This window comes from Falco punctatus (genome assembly GCF_963210335.1).
Source record: "Falco punctatus genome assembly, chromosome: 7".
In the NCBI taxonomy this organism is placed as follows: domain Eukaryota; kingdom Metazoa; phylum Chordata; class Aves; order Falconiformes; family Falconidae; genus Falco; species Falco punctatus.
Genome location: NC_137587.1, coordinates 40,054,896 through 40,069,326, shown reverse-complemented (window position 1 = coordinate 40,069,326; position 14,431 = coordinate 40,054,896).

The window sequence follows — 14,431 nt, the reverse complement described above, 5'->3', positions numbered from 1 at the left end:
GAAGCAGAGTGAGATTTGTCTGACCTAATTCTGGTTATCTAAGGGCTGTGAAGGTGATATAAAACAGTCACTTACTCTGTTTATAGCTGAGAGCGCAGGAGAAGGAGTAAGGGGTGTCTCCAGGGGTGAGGTTTCCTCCATCTGTTCTTGGATGGGGTGAGTTACCTGCTGGTTAAAAAGGCATTTGCGTGGCTATCTCACACACCCTCTCAGCTTTGAGGCAAGGCTGGACCCATCCTGCAGGTTAAACGTGTCTCCACACAGGAGCTTGCTGAGGCAGGAGCTGCTCAGCCCAGACGCAGCACCTTCAGAGAATTCATGTTTTCAGTTTTCACCAAAGTGGAGATTTTATGCAGTGAATGATGTGGCTATGGGCATCAGCAGACAGCACAGCCCTGAAGAAAGGGGCCATGTAGGCCAGGTAGACCCCTGCCCCAAAGCATAAGGGGCATTTGATCTTCCTAGTGGAATGGTTATAAGATATTTCTGGTGGCGGCATGAACATGGGTAAAACCAAGTTCTTCCCGGTCAGGATTAGCTGAACTGGTTTTACTGAAACCTTAAAACCCAATGATAATGCTCAGCCTGAAGCAGACAACTGAGCTGGGGGAAATCGGCACCAGCAGTTAATGTCTGGCAAAACCATTAGTAATTAAATACACAACTTATAAGAGGAGACATCAATGAACCTTACCTCTGTATTTAAAAAAGCAGCCAGGTTGCTATAATATCTCTGTTATTGCTTCCGAGCAGAAAAAATATTAGTTTATGCTTAGTAAAGAGAGTTAGGTAAATAAAGTTGAACAAAGCCACGCTGTAACTGGATCTCATAGAATAGTCTGGATTAATGTGATTTTCTAACCTCCCTGGGCTCTGTCCCACCTGGTGCTCAGAGTATTTGACCTCCTCATGAACACGAGTTTTCAGCATCCTCCCTTCCCTAACACACACACACACTCAAAAGCAGAAAAAACCCACTATCAAAGCCGCGGGGATGTATCCACTAACCTTATTTAAACCTTTTATCTGCCCTGCCTCACTGGAAGGAAGGTGTGTGACAGGCAGCTGGGATTGCTTCAATCTGCTTACACAAAGCCGGGAGAGAAAAGCACCCAAGAACATCGACTTGAGCAGCTCCATTTCAGGCTGTACATGAAGATTAAAGTATTATCATCAGCTTGAAAAATATCAGCCATGGCACGTTTTCATTTGTCTAAACAGCTACCCTCAGACTGTACTGTGATAGCACAGCCCTAAACCTGTTGCTTTCCAACGCTGGAAACAGCAATTAAGAATTTACGGTTTCCAGCTTTAAATAATTCCTGAGCAAGGTCAAGAGATGGCACAAGGGTCCCCTGATGAATTAAGAGGAGGGAGGCAGCTCCCGTTTCTCTTCTGAGCCTCTTTACCTGCTCCGGTATGGGATATTGCCCTTCCTGGGATGTCCTCTCCCTCCCAGCAGTGCTGGTGCAGGGATCTCTGGCCCAGGGAGAACACGCTCCATCTCCATCCATGTGACAGAACTGCCCACAGAGAACCTCCTGTTCTCGCAGGAGTGAGAAAAATATTTAATTCTTGCTTAGCACAAGGGTTGTAGCTTTTTGCCACCTACTGACACGCTGTGGGAACGGCTCATCCTGTGAATTCCTACAGAAAGGCTTAATCACTTGCTGGCTCTGGCTGAGAGCACATTCAGCATCTGCTAAGTGGTCTGCAAAAATAAAAGAAAGAGTAAATACCCTACTTGGCACACTGACAGGAGGGCAATGTGTATTTGATCGGTTGTTCCTTGCTATAATTCCCTCCTTGATCCATCCTTTGAGCACCTCGTTTCATCATTCCAGAGAGCAGGGACATGGCAGAAATCATGCATCACACTTGCAAAACAAAGCCTTGATTTCTTACCCTTCTATCTTCCCCCACTTCATCTATTTCCCCCCGCCTTCATCTCCCTCTCAAAGCCCTGCCTGGCTCTTGCCTTTAACCCAAGGGACTTCCCTTCTTCCTTAGCTCTGCTGAAGACTGGTGATCAATGAACAGAAGGTCCCTGCAGGACCCTGCTCATTGCTCAAGCTTAATTTAAATCTTGTTTTGATGCCTTCAGCAATGCTCAAAGCTAATAGTGCTAACACATTGCTCAGAGTGGACTTCAGCCCCTGTGAGGGAGCCAAGCGCACGTGTTCATGTCTCCTGCCAGAGATGCTGAACAAGGCATCGCCTCTGCAGCCGCAGTTCTGATGCAGCTCTTGTCCCCTCGCAGAGCTGCAAGGAAGCTCAGCTGACCTGACACCTCTCTGTCCTTACAAACACACTCACCCTTGGCCTCTCAGTGGCTCTTAACAGAAACAGGAGCCTTTACAAAGTGTCGTCTGTATTAAGAGATACCTGTGTCAGTCCTAGGAAGCCTTAAATCTGGGGAATCCTTCATCTGCTCAGAGCTTCTCTCATTTTGGTCCACGCAGCTTTTCTTCATGTTCACTCCCACCAGCGGTGTGCTTTGCCAGTGCACACTCGCAATGAGGGGCTAGAGCAAAACTCTGTTGTGTTGCTGATCCAGCCTCCAATTTCCCTGTCCCTCCTAAGTCGCCCTGAGACGCAGCAGATACCCGTGCTGGCATTAGCTGGTAGTCCAGGCAGACTGTAAATGACCCCTTTAATTAAACCAGGTTTTATGCAGCACAGGATTTAACATCCAAAATTACTTCGGTACTCAATTAAAATGCTAGATAACTGTTCTGGGAGAAAAGAGGAGCAAGAAAGTGCCAGCTTTGCAGTCACCCCTTGCAGAAACACACTTTTCATTAAACACTGAGAACTGAACACTTGCCTTTCACTGGTAGCCACTTGATCTCAGTTACAAACACCACCCAAAAGCAATCAAAGTGGCTCACAACTTATTCAGTACAGCAAAAAAGGGCTGAGCTTAAAAGCCAGGTGGTCCTTCTAGCTAACACACAAATCACCTCTGTCAGTTTAGCCGAGCTGACCTAAAAATACAGCTTTTTGCCACACAAAGCCTCCCTTCTGAGACTTGCTGGAGCTGATTTTTCTTACAGTGCTCCTCTGTCTGGAGGAGAAGCTACTGAAGCTTCATTTTGCTATGTCACACTACACGGGGACTGTGAGCCCATTACTGCTTCAGTGTGACGAGGACTGATAAAATAACACACTTAAAGCATTTTTAAGGTCAGATGGAGAATTAGCACACAGTGCTGACACAGTTCTGGATGTTTTTCCAAACTCAGTACTTAAAGAAGTAGATATTATTTTGAGCAAAATTAATTCTGTTCAAAATGTGTAAGGCCTGTGCAAAATGTATTTTTAAAATTGCATTTTTCCCTAAGAACTGGCCACTCTTAAAAAAAACCCCAAAACCAACAACAAACCAAAACCAAAGCAAAACAAGCTTAAGACCAGGGTTTTGGTTTGGGGTTTTCTCTTTTTGATTTATTGAAATCACGATTTTCAGCCACAAAGAGTTATTGTTGCTATTTTTGTAAAGTTAATTTGTAACAACAATCCAATCACTAAAATAATCACAAAAATGTGGAATAAACCATTGTGCTTAAGCTAGAGCAGAAAAAAAGACAAAAACTCAAGAAGTCCCTTCTATTTCTAAAAGCAATTTTTGTAGTAACCCTTCCTTGCAACGTTTATTTTGAGTTCTCTCATTCCTAAGGCTCTCCAGGTCCACTTTGTGGGTGTGAGCAGGACTGGAAGTGGCCATAAATCAAAAAAGATTAAAATCTGCCTGCAGACCCTGAATCTTTTTTTGCTGAAGGATTACCTGCCAAAACCAAATCACACCCCCCTTTTGAAGCTGAGGACGAGGAGCTGGGAACAGCCCATTGCCGCTCTGGGTTTTGATCACCACTTCCTTCATCCTTTGGGCACATCACGGTGCTCTGCCCTCATTTATTATTTTTTTGTTTTTCCTCCCTCCCATCTTTCAAAGAAGATGATACTTAATTAACTACCTGCAGGGATCTTGGGTGGCTTCGTTAACGTTCGGAAATTGCTTTAAAGGCAGCCAGCCTTGCACAGTTTCTAAGGACAAGGGGCTCCTCCCTTTCTGTTACACCCACACGCTGCTCTTGGCCCGGGGAGCCCACTCCGACCTCCCGCAGCATCGACTGGTCCTGCCAGGGCATTTGCAGCATCTCACACTGCGGCACTGACTCTTGCACGGTAAGCAGAGCACTTTTTCCGTGCTTAAGCAACCAGATTTCCCATTGAGATCTAATACAGAGGGATGGCTTCAGGCACAGACAAAACAAGCCACCTCCTAGAGAAAGAGCACGATGGGGAGGCAAAGCCAACGTGGCCCTGCCGATGCTGGAGACCTGGACAGTCTGGCGGCTCCAGCTCGAAAATTAGGGTATATGGGCTGGAGGCAGTCCTTGCCTTTTCTTCACCAGCCAGGTGCTCACTGCTCTGACTTACTTTCCCAGCTCTGCTCTGTGTTCTTCCTTTCTACCATCCCCTGGCAAAAGCCCTTGTCTAAGCCCCTGGTCTTTGGCGTATCAAACTTGAGGTTTTTCTCCATCTCACCTAATGGCCAGGAAAACAGCCAGGGGTGCAAATCCACAGTTAGGCTAAAGGCAAAGGGGAGCATCTCTGCAGAGCTTGGGGAAACACTTCAATCTCTTTGGGGTTTTACTCCAAGACAGTGATACTGAGACACTGTTTCATCAGTTGCCTTCTTGCAACTTCCATCACCTCGGTACGGCAAAGGCTCGGGTGAATGCGCACACCAGCTTCTGCCGATGGGAGGTCTCTAACGATGTGCAAGAGCAGGGATGAGCTTTATGGCCTCATGGGAGCACCTGGCTTGTAGGGGTGATGGTGGTCCTGCTGGGTCTGTTGGTCTGTGAAGGTGGCAGAGGGCTTCCCTTCTAGTAAAGCAGAAGAGCCTATGGTTTTGCAGCTGTAGGGTCAGATGTTTGGTGTCCACTCTGTAGGACTGTGGCCTCTACAGAAAGATGTCACTTCTGGACAGGGGACTTGAAGGACCCGGGACACCGCCAGTGTGATGCACCTTCACTTACCATGGGGAAACAGATGTTCAGCTGCACGTAACACAAGGTTAGCCACAATCTTCGCTCTTTTGATGCAATGCACTGATGAGTTTTCTGATCCAGGTGTTTAAATTATAGAAGCCTGGTCCTCATCTGTGTAAGAAAGAAAAAAATAATTACAAACCACTAAACAACAACAACAAAAAAATCTCGTAAAACAGCCACCCAGACAAGGCTACCAAGTATCTGTCTGGGTTGGAATTAGGTAGCTGCAAAGAGCGAAAAGGCTTTTGTTTATCATCAAGAAAAGCCATGTAAGTGGTTATGATGTGGAAATAGTTAAAACAAATCAGGTCTTACCTCTTCATTTCCCAGGTTTCAAGCGCTCAGATTCTGTAACTGATGTTCTGTGAAGCACAATAAGACCTGCCATTGTGCTCACACCAGGAACTGGAGAGGGGTGCCAAGATCTGGAGCAGCGAGTGAATCCACGCTAACAGAAATCTTCAAAGAAAATCATTACTCTTAACCCAGGCGTGTTCAGATTCAGGCCTTGTACTGAGAAAATGACACCTGCCTATAGCAACCCTACCTATTTGGTTTTTCTTGTTTGTACAGAATGAAGTCCTTTGCCTCTGGGGTTCATGGGTCGGGTGGTCGTTAAGGGCTGTTTTTGAAACAGTAGCGTTTTTGCAAAGAAGGTTTCACAAAACTGGGGAGAAGGGCATTATAAAATTTGGCTCAATGTACCACAGTTCTTCTAATCAGATGGCTTTTGTCATAAGAAAAATAATGAACTGCTTTTAAGGTATTGTTTTCCCTGAAGTTACTTCCCTTCAGCAGCAGATTTTGCCAACCATATGCAGATTCCCCTATTAGACAACACTGGTGAGTCAGGTATGAAGTCAAGTCTTACCCTGCTCAGTGCTGGGCCTTCCACTTATGTGGGGCTGCCTCCAGTGACTGCTGCCAGCTCCCTGGGCCCATGGTTATCATCCTCTGGCCGCTCCCGAATGGCCTGCTTTGATGTCCGAGTGTAATACGATTCAGCGATGCTGGTTTCATTGATTAGCACACAAATCACACCCAGAGACTGGGCGCTTCCTGCCCTTCATCATCCACTTGGTGCATTTCAAAGAGCCCAAGAAAGATGACTTTTTTTTAAAAAAGACAAATTAAAAGATCCCAGACAGAAAAATAAAACAAACAACCGCCCCCAAACACCCAAACAACATCATCTCAGGTTTTCTGCCTATGAGTTACTCACAGCACAGAAAGCACCACCACCTTCCTGTTGTCACGAGAAGGTGTTACATTGGTGACCAGACAAACAAATGCACATGAAGCTCCTAACCTTGAGGAGAAATGTCCTTACTTTCAGAGGACAGCCAGTAACGCAACACCTGGAGAAGCAAGTGCATTACCCACACGGTTAAAGCCTGTTAACATGAAACCCAGCCTTTTCTCCCAGATAGCTATCTCGGGTTAAATGTGCTGGAAGATGAGGAGAGCAGAGCCTGGTTTGAAAGAACCACATGGGCTTCTCCCCCAGTCCCCCGAGATGACATTATCAGAGGCTGCTCAGCTTCTGCCCAGGTTCCCAACCTGCAATGCCTTCTGCTGCAGTGATACATTTCCTAAAGGTTTGAGAGTTGTAGCTCCTCAGTCATTCATAGCCAACCTATTTCTCCCCATGGTGGTTTTTCAGAAATACATGGACTTGGACTCAAGTTCCCTCCACAGGCCTCTTGAGGGACTTTATGTCCTGGTTTCGGCTGGGACAGAGTTCATTTTCTTCCTAGTAGCTGGGACAGTGCTATGTTTTGGATTTAGTATGAGAATGATGTTGATAACACGCTGATGTTTTAGTCCTTGCCCAGTAGTGCTTACTCTAAGTCAAGGACTTCTCCATCTCCCACACTCTGCCAGTGAGCAGGGTCACAAGAAGCTGGGAGGGAGCAGAGCCAGGACAGCTGACCCAAACTACCCAAAGGGACATTCCATACCATAGACCATCATGCCTGGCATATAAACTGGGGGTGGGGGGGTGGCCAGGAGGTGCTGATTGCTGCTGGGGGACTGGCTGGGCATGGGTCAGTGGGAGGTGGGCATTGTGCATTACTTGTCTTGGGTTTTATTTCTCTCTTCTTTTTTTGTCTCCATTTCATTATTAATATTAATATTAATATATAATTATTATCTTTCAATTATTAAACTGTTCTTATCAGTAAAGTTGTGGCCTTTGTGAAGGCTCTGAGGAGCAAGCTCTGAGCATCTGTCTCCCTGCGATGCACTGGAGCAGACACAGCTGGCTCAGGGGGATGCAGCCCACAGCTCTGGCAGTGGCTGCTCCTACCTGAAGGAGAAGGGGCTCTTGAACAGATTTTCATGATTTTTTCCCATCTCAGTGACTGGCCAGAACCAGACAATAACCCCAAAAGCATTCTTAAGAAAGAAAAAGCTTTACTAAAAGGAGACAAGGGAGTTTTCAAACAGCAAATAGGATTTATAATTTCAGGTTTCCTTGGTAAAGCTTAATCTTATTTACCAAGAAGGATTTGGCAGGTGTAATTAATTCCCTGCTCTTAAACATGAAAACACTTACCTGCCTGCTTACACCACCCCGGAGTAAGCTCAGCTCTCTGTGTCAGAGCGCCCAGAGCATGCCTGTACGAGAAGGATGTGATCCTTCTCTGGGCACGTGCATGTCAGGGCAGGGGACATGCTAGACACAGAACTTGGGAGCAACTTCTTGAGAAGTCCCTCTGCCTTCCTGCTCCTCTGGGAGGATTCTCCCTCCCACCTCATGCTGAGGGAAGCAAGGTTAACAAGAGGGGGCTGGAAACCCAGAGGCTGAAGGGCAGGTGTTTTTGTTCCTAGAGGAGATGTACACAAGAGCAGGGTTTAATCTGGGTTTAAAATCTGGGTTATTTTATAACAGGGTTGGAAGCTACTCAATGGGAACACACCCAGGGAGGGCAGGCAGCGCTGCCAGCATTCAGCTGAGAGCTGAACCGTCTCCGGGGGGAGTTACTTGTGATGGCTGAGCTGCTCTCTTGGCTCATCACAGCTGGTACACAGAGGTCCACCTTGCCTTCCTTTGCTCCCAGCCTTTCCTCCACTAGCTGAACCTTTCCAGGAGCAGGTTGAGTTCACTAACCTGGCAGAAATATATTACAAGCCGTATATCCTTGCCAAGGCATACAATCGTCTGAGGAGGGCACACGCCTGGTCTGTAGGCAGGACTGCTTTTTCACCCTCTTTCTGTTTTTCTATAGGGTCTGGTAGCCTGTTCTGCAGCAAGAGATCAAATTTTTTTGGTTAGTCTTCCTCACGTCCACCCTCGACCCATTCAATTATCTCCTTCTGGCCACACACAGCCCCTCAGGTGACTTAAATGTTGCCCTTTCTAATTTCCCATCGCTGCCGCCTTCTTCCCCTCATCACTCTCCAGCACCATGCCTTTTCCCCACCCCTGCAGGGTAATTTGAGGGGTGGGTAACCAAGAACTTACTGTCAAGGAAGAATCTGTTTAACCAGGTTTGGTTAACCCTAGTGTGTTAAGCACATGAAAATATGGGATTTACGTGTCCTTGCCTTCCATCCTCTGCCCTGTGGTACCGCTTTATCCACCAACACAGCCTTGCCTACCTGCTTTTCCTCTTATTTCCGATTAAAAACCAAGCAGAGAGATTAGACCTGTGTATCCCAACCTTCTCTTGCCTCATTTCTATGTAAAACTCTTATCAGACAAACCAGCAAGCCCAAACTGCTGCTGCTGCAGATTATTCACCGAACACATACGGGCTGGATCGTGCAGGCAGCAGTGGAGCAGACTCCCAGCAGAATCCAGACACACCGCAGATACTCCAGATCTTCAGAAAACAGCCTGGTAATACTTGTCAAACTAGATAAGAGCAGTGTGGGGCACAGCTGTAGGAGCCAGCAGCCTGTAAAGCAGTTAGAAGCTTTACAGAGCCTTTCACAAGGTGGGGGGAAATCTTGAACTGAGATACATTTTGTCTTTAAAAGGTACCCAGACATTAACATGGAGCAAAACCTGTTTACTCTGAACAAAATGTTTCTCTTGAAAAGACAAATCCTTTGTACCGGGCCCATATCCTGAGATTTTTGAGTGACCATCGTGAATCCAGAGCAAGGACATGGGAAAGTCTGAAGCCCCCCAGCACCGTGTTCAGGTGTTCACAGCCAAACTGATGCTGGTGTGCTTGTGGTCAAAGGAGTCAAACAAGCCTAAATCAACCAAATTAAACATGTAAGCCTGTGATAAACAACAGTTTAAAAATTCACTCATACATCTGCAGTAAGCCAAGCAGTCAGAGACCAGCAAACACATAGCGCTTTGTCTGAGAACTGCAACTTTCCCTTAGCCTCTAAATTAAAAAAAAAAAAATATGTATATATAACTTCCTATTCATTTCCAAGCAAGTTGTGCTGGTCTACGGAAAACTGGGCTGTGAGCACCATTTAAATCATGCATAGCCTGAGGTTTAGGAAAGGGGGTTTTAGCTTTCGTTCACTGCGTAAAGCCAGGCGTGTGCAGGGGTAAGATGGCCTGGGTTTAGTGCAGCACCACGGTTTTACGCAGATTTTTGCGTATGAAATTCAGCTTGCCAAACGTACTAGGAGACCAGCAGATTTCTAAAGGAGATTTGACTTCCCATGAAGAGGATCTGCACATTTATCCACACTTGATACTTGTATGGTGAAAATAACCCACCAAACTCCCCTTTTTATTCACCTTCATACGCTTCTTCATGCTGCCTTTTGAAACCAACCCTATTCCCGATACCTGCGTCAATGCCTTCGCTGCCCAGGTCTGCAGGCACCTCAGTGAAACTTCTTGCTGGCCAGCACAAGAAATGGGGCAAATGGCCAATACCCAGCTGTACAATTGCAGCTGTAGTTCCATGGCCAGGAAGTCCTTCTGCCGTCAGTGCTGGGTAAGGGGGAGCAGCACCCCAAGGCAGGATTACAGCCAGGTAGGCTGTGGGGGCAGCAGGGCCTTAGAAGGGCTAACTAAAGCTGTTGCCAGTTCCAGAAAGGTTTCAGAGAGCTGCCCAGGCTCAGACAGCACTTGATGTAGCTTCTGTTTCAGGTGACCACTAAAGGATGGTTTGCTGTGTTACTGTTTTGTTAGCAAGAACTTACCGTCGTTCTTCATTTTTTGCTGAAGTCCTAATTTTAAAGAAAAACCTGGTTTGTTTGGTGAAGTGAGGTGGTCTAAACCTCAAGCCTCATCTGAGTCACAGGAGTCAGAGGCCCCATCCTGTGTCAGGACCAGCTTTAAGGATTAATCCCTGTAGCTGCACAAAGTCCCCAGCAAAACCAGCTTTGGCGCAGGTCCATGAGATCAGGCTTCTGTAACGACTAAGCACCAAACCAAATCCTTGCTTTCTGTTTCTTCCATGCATTTCCCCCACCAACATATGACCCGGTGTTCTAAGCAAGCTAACGCTAGCTGAAGACATTCTTTCTTGCACAGAGAGAAGAACAGTGCGGAGGATGAAAATTGCAGGTTTCCTGAGGATACACACCCACAGTGTATCCCAAGCCTCCTGTACGTACAAGACTCAGACAATCCACATCCTCCAAGGTATGACAGCGCTCACCACCAAAGCAGCGGCAGTTCTGATCTCCAGAATTCATGTATCCAAAGGATGCCAGCGCACCCAGACTCTCCTGCCTCAGTTTCTTCTTCTTCTCCCTGGGGAGCGCAGCTCTCTGGTAACCTGTCCTAGAGCTGTTGTCCAATGCTGACCACATCTAAGTGAACACACAACCATGCTCTTTGCTCACGGATGAGGTGGGGTGGGCGCGCTGCCTTGCCTGCAGGAACGCAGTCCCCGCACAGCGGCAGCAAGAGCTTCCCAAAGCACGGCAACACGGCAGGGAACGCTGCAGGAGCAGCTCGGTGTACAACAGCCCCAGCAATACTGCTAGATTTCTGATGCACACTAACAGAAGATAGTTTCGAGGCTGGATACAATCGGAAGAAACTTCAGAAAATTATCTTTGATTTTCAAGGATCAGAAATTTGCAGCTTAAAGAAATTTAAATCCCCCTGGAAAATATTTACCAAGGAAAACTTACAATACTATATTCTTTCAATGTTAAAACAGGTTGAAAACTAAAAGTCTACAAAGCTCAAACAGGAGTGGCAGAGGGATGAAGTTGGCAAAAGATCTTTAAAAAGATATTTTTAAAATGTTTTTCCAAATCTTTGATTTTTATTTCCATGCTTGGAAGAATTTACTAAGCTCTTTAGCTGATGAGCAAAAAACAGGAGAAGTAATTTCCAGGATCTGTGAAAGAAAAAAGGTTCTTTCTGTAGGTTTCAAAATGTTCCTGAGATTTTGACACTGGAAAAGTGTTCAGAGCGCACTTCTTCCAAAGGACTTTCCAAGAACACATAGTTTACTGCCCAATAATAGCACAGAGCATTACCACATTCCTATTAAGAGATAGACAATCTATTTCTACACAGACAGAGCCAAAACATAGAAGTTTTACATCTCAGTAAACGTATTTTTGGCATATTTTCATAAAGGTACAGAGGATGGAGTATACTGAGACTATACAGCAGTCTCTTTAACTTTGCCCATTGCAAGGTAGCACCTATACAGATGCCTTCTACATATTGCATTTGTCAGCTTATACATGAAACTGTCCAAGTGATTGTTGGTTCATTGACAGCCCAGAGATGACCAGCTTTTCAATTTTCATTTCAATAAACCAAAAAACCCCAAGGAGAACACTTTCTCTTTTTAATCATACCCAGCCCTGTTTTCTGTAATGAAGAACTTCTTTTCCAGCCCCAAGAGAGCAATTTTTTGAATGTCACTTTCCGATAGCAAGATACAAATCTCTATTTGCAGAAAAGGACTCCGACTGTCATTTGCAGCTTGAACCACTTCCCAATTTATTTACTTTTTTAAGGCTGTTTACAATTTCAGACAGCCCAGCTCACTCATCCCCATCAAGCTTGGTTTAGAGCTGCAAAAACGCACTCTGTGCCAGCAGCAAGAGAGACTCTGGACCTAAGGCAACCAAAAGGCTTCTGGATCGAGTCATCTGTGTAAAATACAGGGAAGGGGAAAAAAAATTAAAACAAGTATCACATTTTCTGGGGAATTGTATCACTGAACAGGCAGCACTAGCTACGTATGGTGCAAGCCCTTAATTAGGCAAAGGCATCTTCACACACCTGAAATTACCATTCATTCCCTGGAAAGGTGCTGGACCCTCAGACCAGCGTATCACTGCTTGGAGAAGGGAGAGGAGAAACGACATCCTTCATTTGGCTGAAGAGCAGCTGGCTTTCTTCTTAATATAATTAGCTCCTCCAGCAAGCCCTTATGCTTTCAGTCAGTGAGGCTGAAGCACACAGCACAATTCAGAAGTGACACATCAACCACTTTCATGAAACTCAGAGGGCTCATTTGTTTGTTCTTTCCAACACTAAATGCTAATTTTGATTTAGACTAAGAACCTTTCCCAGTGCAACCATCCCTTGGGAGGGGGCCGTGGCAACACGAGAGTTTTCAATTAGTTATCTGCTCTAAATTACTCATGGAAAGGAGTGCGTTCACAGGGACAGAACATGTATTTTCAAAGTCCTGTCTGGGTGGGGGCTGCACAGCTAACAGTCTTGTCCCTCTCCTTTATAGTATCAGTAATAACTCTAGCTTTGCGTAAACCTTTCTTATTTTAGCAAAGCTGCTCAGTCACCTACTTTTTCAACCTTCATCTTTATTGGCATTCTACAAACAGAAAAGGAAGCAGCAGGTGGCATCCTATTGTAAACAGAAAGAAGAAAGTAGAAACCACTTACTATGAAGCTGCCATATCACATCAGTAGCCACTACCTCCTCTTCATCAGCTGCTCCCACTCTCCAGCAGCTGGAGAGATGCAATCACTTCTGAAATTATTTTTCCTGCTTTTGCATTTTTTTTTTTTTTTTTTTTAAGAAAACTCTTAAAACTCAAGGCATTGGCTGGTATAAAAAATGGGAAAAACATCTATCAGAAAAGTTAAAAAAACATTTTGGAAAACTCTTTTTGTTGTTCTTTGGATTAAGTTTTGATTTCTGGAGAATTTCTGAGGTCCAAAATGGAACTTCTTGTTGATGTAGAGGTAGAATTTAAATCTGTATCTCACACCTGGAGATTAGTGTTCCAACTACCTGCAAGAATGGCTAAAAACCTGGAGAATCATTCATTCTCCATCCCTGCTTAAAGGAAGTAAAATAATGCGATTTAACAACCCCTCCAGGGAACTTAAATTTTCTGAAAAAGTTGTATTAAAATTTTTCAGTATGTTGTTCCGACTCCTCAGGTCTTTTAAAACCAAGAAAATATCATTACTTCCTACTCAATCACCTAAACATCAAGGAATAATCAACCCAAGACCTGTGTGTAACACAAACATACATGACGAAAGCACACAGTGACCTGCCCTCGAGTTTTGGTAGAGAACTGTGCAGACCATAAACCACACGCTGGATTTGACCATTTTCCTGTCTTACGTAGCTGAAGAAAGATCAATAGGCATTGCTGGCAGGGAGACTAAGGAGATGTTTCTTTTATTTAGCTGTGTTTTCCAAATGGTAACAGATGTTCAGTGAAGGAAGTAAGAAAACAATTGTATTTCAGCAATGGATCACCCCAAACGCAATCCTAGCAAGGTGCAAGAACTGATCATCATTTAACGAGGCACGTTAGAAACATCCAAGGTCAGGAAGCACTTCTTAGTTGTAACGGGGTACTGCAACTTATCTCGGACTGTGCAGGAGGAAAGACCCCTGGCCTGGTAGGAAAATGCATAGAAAAGTCTATTTATCCCCAGGGCAGCTTTCCCGACACTGCACTGAAGCACAGGAATATTACAGAACAAAAGCACTGCTTCTACAGAGCTCCAGATACAAAGGCTACAAATCAAGAGCCTTTTCTGCCTCTAAGGCCTGCGAAGTTGGAAAGCAGCCTCTGTGAGCTGCCTGTGGTAGCATCGCTCTGTCCTACACTCGTACCCTGGCTCAGACCCAAGAGCCCATACAGTCCAGTTGCTGAAGTACTGGCTCTAAAATAGGAATACAGGAAGAGTTGCCACAAGGAGATGTCTTGGGAAAAGGAAGGATGGGGCAAGTATACACAGCAGGTGATGTTTCACTCGGTGGTCTCCCAGCTGTTGAGGCATTTTCAGCTCTGGAAGCTTCCTGAGCCTCATATGGTTTGTACACTTAGCACCCCTGAACAGATCCCTCTTTCAAGCGTTTGCTCAGTCTCCCCTTGAATCCACAGAAACTGCAGGCATCCGCAACTGCCTCCGCAGAGGGCTCACACAGACCTCACTGAAGGGGGTCTGTCCTCCTGTGGAGGACATCAAGTTAAGA